Genomic DNA, 9,832 nt, shown 5'->3' on the forward strand with positions numbered 1-9,832 from the left:
GTAAGTGGGTTCAACAGTGTAGCCAGATGTGCCATGCACTGCTTTCGAAAGAGAGAAATGGAGAAACAAATTCAGGGACACACTGTGGGTATGCATATATGCATTGGCACATGTTTGCCACTTCTGAAATTTTACCTGGAACCTGTCAGTCCTCCTTTGTGTTTAGCCCTCTAGCATCTAAACAGGGCATTTGCTTTCTTTCCATACAGAAATCATTGTGCAGCTGAGCTGGGGTAGCGGTGGTGGTCGAAGTGTTAATTCCTCTCAGCCTTGAGAGCATTTTGATGAGCATTTTGCAATGTCTCCCCAATATTTGAAACCTTTTAGAGGACTCTTCCAAGAGAACTCACCCAGGCAAATGGTTCCACAGAAACGTCTCAGTGCTCAGAGAACAATGTCAGTGGCTTGAAGGAAGTTTGGTGAACTGGTTAATTTTAATTGGAATCCAACCAGGCCATGACACACTCCAAGAATGGATCTTCTTGCTTTATTTGCAGAGTTCTGATTCTGACCTGGGCGCTGTTGCCTCATGCCTGAGAATGAAGACTAAGCTTTATCAAAAGTCATTATTCACATCTCAGGATAGTTGGAATCAGAAATCTGAGATTTCAAAGAGGGTGCCGGTAAAACTGGGTGGGGGTAGGGGGGGGAGAGCAAAGGGAATCTGGATGCCGAGGGAAATACAAGGAGTGCCATGGTCCCTTCAGTAATATTTGCTATGATGATGATCAGTGCACAATAGAATTTGGGAGGCCCCACAGCTATCACTGAAGGTGCCAGGATAGCTAAAAACAGGAGACCACAGTGACTTTCCCAAAGAGAGTACAGACTAACTAGGTTGAAGAGCAATAGAAGTACTTGTAAACTAATATGTTGTGGTGCAAAGAGCATTCTCAAAAAGCAGTTTTACAGACCCATAATGTTGGTGGAGCCTGACCTGGGAATCCCAGGCTAGCTCACTCTCCTCCGTTGTCAGAAGCTAATCAGGGCTGACCCTGGCTACCACTTGGAAGGGAGACCACCAGGGAAGTCCAAGGTTAAAGCACAGAGGGAGGCAATGGCAAACCACCTACCCACTTGAATCAAACCACCTCCAGTAATCTTTTGCCTAGAATACAAAGTCACCAGAAGTCAGATGTGACTTGATGGCACTTTCCATCACCAACGTTGGTGGGATTTACATGTGCACTGAATTCTATGAGTAGTTCATTTGATTTAAAATATTGCGTGGTCCAGGTTCTCTATATCTGTTTTTGTGGTAGGTTGGGAGGGTGCCAGTTTGGTGGTTCTTTGGAATGAGTCCATAAAAGGCAACCAGGCCGGAAGTCAGGAATTTCAGCATCCATGACCAGGGCCCCAATGGCAGCCATGCTGATTCCTCCCTCCTGGTGCGAACTTCTTTTCTTAGTCAACCAAGCTCAGTTTTATCCTCCCCTTCATCCTAAGTGCTCAGGGCAGCTTACATGATGCTTCCCATTCCTAGTTCCTCCTCACAGTAAGAACCCTACCAGGAAGGTCAGGCTGAGAGGAACTCAGGTCCTCATCTGACATTCTAACCCTTGCTGACAATAAGTTTAAATCATTAACAAAGCCAATAGATTACTCAAGGTCCTGTATCTCTACTCTCACCTCCACTTACCTCTGGGATCTTGAAGAGGCCCAAGAGGGAGGCCATCTGCATGGAGATCCTGGAGTAGACACTTCCAATGACTGAGTGCAGTTTCTGCTGTCTGCTGTACCTGTAGTTAGGGACCATCTGACCCCCCGTAGACAGAAAGGACAGGCCTGCCTGGTAGGTCATTCTGGCAAAATAAGTGTCCTCAATGATTCGGAAGCCCAGGGTGATGTTGGGGAGGAGTGCTGGGTCCTTGTTGATCTCATGGATGGCAAACACGAAGGCCAGGATTTGTTGATAGTTTTTGGGCACTATGCTGCAATAAGAGGTACAGGAAAAATAAGGAGTGTAATTTAAAACCTTCTGGTTGCACTCAGTGCAGTATCCTCCTTCTGAAGGAACCTTCAGGATATCCACATGGAATATATAAAAACAATAATCTTTTCCTGCCATCACCTTCCCCAGCATGTGTCATTCAGGGGTAGACTGCCTCTATGGAAGTTATATTATGCTGTCATGGCTTAGCAGCTGACAGAACACTCTCTATAGCTCTTATGTTTGCAGTGGGTCACTAATAACTAAATTGTCCCAGTCATACTGATACCCTCTGTCCGTGATCCTGGAAAAAGGAGATCAACCATTGAAGGGCAGTTCCTTCAATCCTGGCATTGGTGAGAAGGCAGGCTAGAAGCTCATGATCAATTGTGTCTCATGCTGCTGATAGTCTAGTAATGCAAGCAGCGTCGATCCACCCCAGTGCATCTGGTGATGGAGGTCATCCATCAGGGCGACTAGAGCTGTGTCTACCCCATGCCCTGGCCGGAAATCTGACTGGGATTGGTCTAAGACCAAAGTTTCTTCCAAAAATGCTGACAGTTGTTCCACGACAGCCCTTTCAAGTATCTTCCCCAGAAACGCTAAGTGCAAGATGGGGCGATAGCTGATAAGCTGTTGTGGGTCCAGAGATAGTTTTTTGAGCAGCAGTCGAACCACTGCCTCTTTTAGCCCTTCTGGGAATTCTCCTGTTGAGAGGGAGAGCTTGATTATTTCAGCAGCCATGATGGACAAGGGCCTAGAGAGTTAGTGGTCGGCTTTGCTGCCTTTAGCATCTTGTCCACTTAGGTCAGTGTGACACATCTGAATTTAGATTCAAATGAATAAATCTTTGTTGGTCTTTGTTGGCCTTGAATAAATCTTTGTTGGTCTTAAAGGCGCTACTGGACTCTGATTTTATTGTACATCTGAAGTTACTCAGTGTACTCTCCAAAGTCAGCCAAGGGACCTCCAGTTTGCTTTCTGTGTCTAAAGTTGGAGGGAAGTCTTGGTGGAGCATCAAATTTTTGTCTGCAAACTGAATCACAGCTGATGTCTAATTGGTTATTTTTTTGGCGCCCTTCCTCCAGGGTGGTAAGATATCAAACTGTCCTAATTACGCTGGCCGTGAGTTAGCAGATGCGATTGCAGTCAAGTAAAATTTGGATTTTACTGACTTCACCTCCATCTCATAAGCTCTTTACTACATTTTATAAGATGTTCTCGCAACTTCATCAAAAATCTTCCTACAGACTCCCTCTAGTTGCCTCATCTGGGTGTCTCCATAAAAGCACTGAACAGACGTTCTTTTGGTGCTTTGTTCAGAACCACTACACATGAATTAGATAATAAATGACAGAAACTTTTATCAATATCATAATGCCCTGCTGGATCAGACCAGTGGTCCATCTAATCCAGCATCCTGTCTCAGACTGGCCAACCAGTTGCTCTGGAGTGCCAACAACAAGGCACAGAAGCTGAAATGTTCCCCTGATGTTGCCTCCTGGCACAGAGGTTCAGAGACCAACTGCGTCTGATTGTGGAGATTGCCCTCATTCACCAGCATCCTCTGTGAATCTATCACATCCATTTCTAAAGCTGTTTATACCTGTGACTATCCCTGCATTCTCTGGCTGCACATTTCAATCACTCTCTGTGTACAGAAGTATTTCCTTTTGCCTTCTCTTGCTTAACACTGGTGCCTGTTTCTAGCAGAGTCAGTGGAATTTGCTGGCCTGGCTGAAAACAAACCAACCCAATGTCCTCCTGGGAAAACTTACCGTGAAGGATGGGTGTTCCTGGGAGGTGTTTCAAAAGATGCATGTATAACTGTAGTCCTGAAGTAGGGCAAAATCCCACCAACGAGGAAGTCTCCTGGCTTGTAATATTCTTCTTGGAGCTCAAAGGGTCTGGTCAGGAGGCACTTGGTACTCGGTGTCCCCTGTACAGCCTGAGGCAAAAGCCAAAAGAAGAACAACACCCACATCAGTAACATTTTCATGCAATCTTCCCTCCTAGATCAGCAACTAAATGCCTGCACAGAACCTGAATCGCAGGCTACTGTGTGGACCTTCAGGTGGTAGGGAGGAAGCATATGATGTTAGTGCGCTCATCCTGCACCCCAACCCCTTGGAAACACCCAGTCTATAAGACATGTTTAATTATAGCATGTTTTGTTCTCGTTTGGATATTGTTTATTGTGAGCTTGGTAGATAGCAAGCATCTGGCGCTCAGCAAGAATTACTGTGATTTTGCTAATTCCAGAGGAGAAAGAAAATCACATCACAGTAGCCCTGGGCTGTATTTGTACTTCAAGCAGAGACAGATGTGTTTGTGTAACTCTGTGCTTCTTCATGGGGCAGACTCAGGAGTTTGAACTTAGGCTGTCAGATTCTGAACTTGAGCCTGTGTGAAGCTGACCAGCAAAAAGCAAAATGGCATCTAGGCATGGTCCAAAGTGGCAGCAACTAAAAGACGAACAAGATCTTTGTGGTATAAAGTTTCAAAAGTCAACAGGGATGCCAATTTGTTGGTTGAATCTAGAATGAGGGTTGCAAGTTCCCTAGTGGAATTGGGTAATCCCCCACCCCAGTTTTCTACCACTATTCACAGTGGTAGCAGAAGAAAAATGAAATCAAAATGGCTGCCTATGTCATGATATCACTTCCAGGGGTCATTTGCCAGTGATTTCTGTCTCCTGTAGGTATTGTCTGAAATTCTATGGCTTTACCATAAAATTTCTAGTGATTACTACCAATGTCTGACATTTACTTCCAGGGGTTACCTGGAAGTGACATCACACTGTCTATGTTTCCCCTCCATTCACATCTCCTTTGTTTTCTGCTAGATACATAGCTGGACTAACCTAGAAGGAACCAGTTTCAACAATGGAGGCTGAAAGGTAATCCTAAATGATTACATATACAATATCCTGCATCAGTTCCATATAAAATGATTTCTCCCATTCGATTCGTGAGATGTGTCAACCTGTTTGTCCAGTATTTTCGGAATGCTGTTTAATGACCAAAAACAGTCATAGTCCATAATAAGGACAAAATACTGTATCTCAGTTGAACATATTGAAATCTGAGGATTTGTCCTGGAACTCTAATCTTCAATATTCCCAAAGTAAAAATACAAAAAAAACCCTCTTCCGTCTCAAATCCATGAATCTTACTAACCCAATTAGGTCCCGCCAATCTAAATTCCCCTCTTTAGTAGATTCTGAAGTTCTTTGGCCTGTTTTAAAGGAGTAGTTATTGTGCATTGTGCAGGTGGTTGGACTAGGTGACCCTGGACATCCCTTCCAAGTCTATGATTCTAAGATTCCTAACCAGTTAACATATCTATCCCAATATTTAAGCAACAGCTCCCTTATGCTTTCAACCTAATAGTTTAAAATTTCATTAGGCATTTGGGCTTTAATTCAAAACTCTATTTAGGCCTGAAAGTTGTGGGCCTCGTGTCAACTGTGCTTCCTAGTTGTTGGTATTACATTGAAGTGCCACTTGGCCACAGCCAAGTCTTCTTGTGGCTCAGCCATAAAACCATGCTTAAACTTTGGTTTAAGTTTGACAGCCCTGAACTGGGAAATGCCTGGAGATTTTGGAGATGGACCTTGAGGAGGGCAAGATTTGGGTAGAGAAGGGACCTCAGCATGGTATAATGTCATAGATTCCATCTGCCTTCACCCTTCATTCTGCGGATTTCATTGGAAGCAGGTCAAAGAACTCCATATTTATATCATCTTCAAATACTTGCCTGGCCATGGAGCACCTAGCTACAGTGATCCACACAAAGGTCACCTCTAAGTTAGATTTCCGTAACTCGCTTTACACTGGCCTGCCGTTGTTCCTGACCCAGAAAATGCAGCTGGTACAAAATGTGGCTGCAAAGGTTCTCAGAAGAACACCCAAGAGAACCCCTATTCAGTCTGTGCTGAGGCAGCCAATGGAGTTCTGGATCAGGTTCAAGGTTTTGGTTTTCACCCTTAATGCCATTCACAGTCTGGGCCCTGTGAGCTATTAGAGTTTTGCAGGGCCTACAAGACAGAGCTCTGCCACTAGGCATTTGGTTGAGATCAGGACAAGGAAGATCTCTATGGCCCCTCCTCCAAATATTCAAACATCTTAACATCTACCTTGAGGCATAGAGCTCGGTTAGCTTACTCAAGCCGAATGGGGTTATTAGGGACAGTGTTATTGTTGTTACTGTGATTTTATGGTGGTTTAAGTATTCTGTTGTGAACTGCTGTGAGCCAGCTAGCCCAGGAGTGGCAGTGAACAAGTCTAATAATAAAATGAAATAAATCAACACAGAGCCCTTCCCTTGTCCAGATGCAACGCTTTACCCTTAGCAATCCTTTTAGGAAGGTTTTCAAAAGCATCATATTCAAACAGACACTGCCCATATAAAACAAGCAACACTGAAGCCATCTTGCATGTGTGTTTATTGTCCCTTCTGTGCAGATAACCAAACCAAATACTAAAGCTCCATTTTGTTAAATAAGATGGGAAGTTTTCTTTCATTTTGAATAATAACAACACTGAAATAACAAAGCGTGTAAAAGTTTTTGCAAGGTGCCATGAAGTTTTGCTGGGATACGTGTTAGGGGCAACTTGTAGCTTATATTTATTATATTCCTTTGGGTTCTCTTGTCTTCATTCTGTAATTTTATTAAACGTTGACCTTGACATCCTTTTATCTTAATTTCATTGTGTTAGTTTTATATGCCGGTATATAGGATTTCTGATTCTGAGTCCACCTTCCAAAGCGGTCATTTTCTCCAGTGGGAATAATCTCTGCTCCTTGAAGGTAAATTGTAACAGTGGGGGATCTTCGGTCTCCCAGCCTCAATGAGTTGTAATAGCAGGAGATCTCTGGTCCAACAATCTCATTGACCAACCTATAGCTGATCATTCTGGGATCCTTTTAACTAGTGGGTCAATTGATTTGCCTTGGATAGCATCGTAAGCTGAATAATAGAAAAGTGTGTATTCTCTAGTTTTAATTTGGCCACTACCACAAAAACAGTATCTCTGTAAGTAGGGAGTATTCATAAAATGACCTTCCAATAGACCTGAAGGCAAAGTGGAGCATCTAGCAAGAGAAAAATGCCCTTCTTTGTTTGTTTATTACCACAGAAGACAAATAAGTGGAAGAGGTCAGCACATACCTAGATTTGTCTGGGGCCAAGAATGTTGGAGTTTTCCTCAAATCTGATTGATGCCAAATATCCTTCTTTCATTGCTTGACTGATGCTACTGCTTGATCATAGGTTAATTTACATAGAGAGCATAGAAAAGCCCATACTTTGAATTTTAATCTGAGCAGTGACAACACGAGATAGCTGAAAGTTATATTTCAGGGCTAAAGAAGCCTATGAGACAGTTTCAACCATATTACTATTGATGACTGGCAGATTTTATCCTTGACCATTAGAATTCTTGTTTCCAGTTGCACCATAGAATTTGTTAAACAGCTGGGGAGTTGGGGGAAGTGCTCTGGGAAATTTTGACTGGGCCCCTTCAAGTTAGTCTGAGATTGGAGCACCCAAAAATGCACCATAAGTGAGTTGGGCTAAAGTTTTGGCAGCGTATAGTTTTAAGGCTACTGGAACAAAAACATCTGCCCTTAGTACAGTAGAATTTTACAATATTATTTGCTGCCCTTTGCCCCATTTCAGATGCATATGAATAATGGATGCTCCTAGCTCCTGAGGCTTGGATGTATACCTCTAAATACTTACATTTGGTCACCTGTTAGACTTTGAAGCCATTTAGCTTCCAAGGTCTAGGGCCTTATCTGCACTTTTATTCTCTCCCCCCCCCCCTTGGTTCTGCTGAATTCTGACAGCTCTGAAGCTGGCTTTTCCAACAGATCTGCAGCCTTCCTTTTTCTCGACCTGAAACAGGTCCCAAGTTTCTGCCTTCTGCGCTGTATTTTGTCCCAATTGCCAGTCTCTTGTCTCCTTACGGTTGATGGGGCAGGGGGAAGTGGTGGTTGTATGAAGTTCCAGTCAGCATTGAAGAAGCACAAGGCTAGAGAGTGCTTTATTTCCTGCCTTTTGTCAAGCAATCTAGGGTAAGCAAGTAGAGCATGAGGCTGCTTGTTTAGTTTTCTTTTCCTGCACCGTGAGTGAGCAGGGTGGGGTGGAGTGGAGTGGGGTGGAGCATCAGGAGAGAACTGGTGTGGGGGGGAGACTCCATAAGGCACTGGTTCCCAACCTTTTTGTTACCAGGGACCGGTCAATGCTTGACAATTTTACTGAGGCCCGGGGGGGGGGGGCTAGTCTTTTGCTGAGGGACGTTGCTGCTGCCTGAGCCCCTGCTCCACTTGCTTTCCCGCTGGTACCCCTGACTTCCTGTCGCCTGCTGGGGGACACTGCCAGCAGTAGCTGCACAGTGCCACACCATGGGGGAGCCCCAGCCATGGTGTCCGCTGGACAGCACCAAAGATGAGCCATCAGCAGAGTGGCAGGGCAGCTTCCAAGGCAGCAGCCGGGGAGAAGGACAAGGAGGAGCTGCTGACCAGTATTGACTGGTCCTCGGACCGGTACGGTCCTCGGACCGGGATTTGGGGACCACGGCCATAAGACAAATCTCTGCTCATAGAGGACTGGGCTTTTGGAGCACAGTCACTTAAAAACAATTCCAACCATGAAGGCAAAAATTAGACTTGCAAGGGAATGGCAGCTGAGAACCCCAGTTTTCTGGCAGTCTTTGATTTGATGCCCTGACCAATCAGTGACAACCATGCCACGTCAGCATTGGAGCCGTGGAGAAGGGGAAGGAAGTTAATCCAGCAAAATGCCAACATTTACACTTGAAATACTGGGGCTTCCAGAGCATTTTTCTCAGATGTAGTAAGTTATATCCACTCCTGGATATCGTGGAGAAAAGGTAGAGTCACGATCATGGACGTTGCAGAGGGAAAAATATAAGTGCCCAAAATCAAAATGGAAATGGATAAAGTGCAGCTGGGAGGGGGTATTTGAGCTAGAAGAGGATAAAAAGCCCAGTGCAGACTCAACCTAGATCTAGGCCACTTACCGAATACCATAACTATTTTTCTTTTGGTTGTTTTTTTCTCTGTTCTACCAAAAAGTTGGTTTATTTAGTCTAGTTTAGCCGTTAAGCACAATGAGGCAAAAGTGGTGGATATCTCAGAGGACTACAATGCTATATAAAACTCAATGAATCTACTTTTTGCTAACCAGAAAGAAAGAAGATCTTACTTGAGAAGATCTAGATTTTGACATGAGTTACGTATTTCAATAGGGAGCCGTACAGCTATTCTAGGGTTCTTTGTCCTTAAGAAGTCACACGAGGGATGTGTCTAGATTTCAGTTTTCTCCAGATTTTAAATCCGTAGCAACTGTAGGGAGATGTCTTTCTCAGCAACTGATAGAAATTTCTGTTTAAGTGTATGACTGTGAAATTAGATTCATTCATTTGGGGTTTAACATTGAGAAAATTGTCAGGCTTCATATCTGAGGTGAGCATGATAGGCCAAAGTTATGCAATTCAGTTTGTGGCTTGTGAGTGAACCATGAAACAAAACAATCCAGTCAGCTCAAATACGAACTGAACCGGGTTTGTGAGATTCATACCTGAAAATGCTGGGGGGGGGGGGGGGATACTTCCTAGGCTCACTTGTTTCAGGCTTTAAAAAGCTGAACCGTGGTAGCAAGCTAACCCAGCGGCTCAGCTGTTTAAAGGGGCTTTCTTGAGCAGCCAATGCAACTCTGAAGGAAATTTCCTCCTTCTGTTAAGTGCCACATTCAGTTCTTTCTCACATAAAGTTGTAGTTAGGAATCTGTTAATTCCTAAATACGCATTTATCTACTCTTTAATCAGGTTGTGCACAAGTGCTGTGTTAATCGCTCTGCCAATAATATGTGGG

Source organism: Paroedura picta, chromosome 4 (assembly GCF_049243985.1).
Source record: "Paroedura picta isolate Pp20150507F chromosome 4, Ppicta_v3.0, whole genome shotgun sequence".
Classification (NCBI taxonomy): Eukaryota; Metazoa; Chordata; class Lepidosauria; order Squamata; family Gekkonidae; genus Paroedura; species Paroedura picta.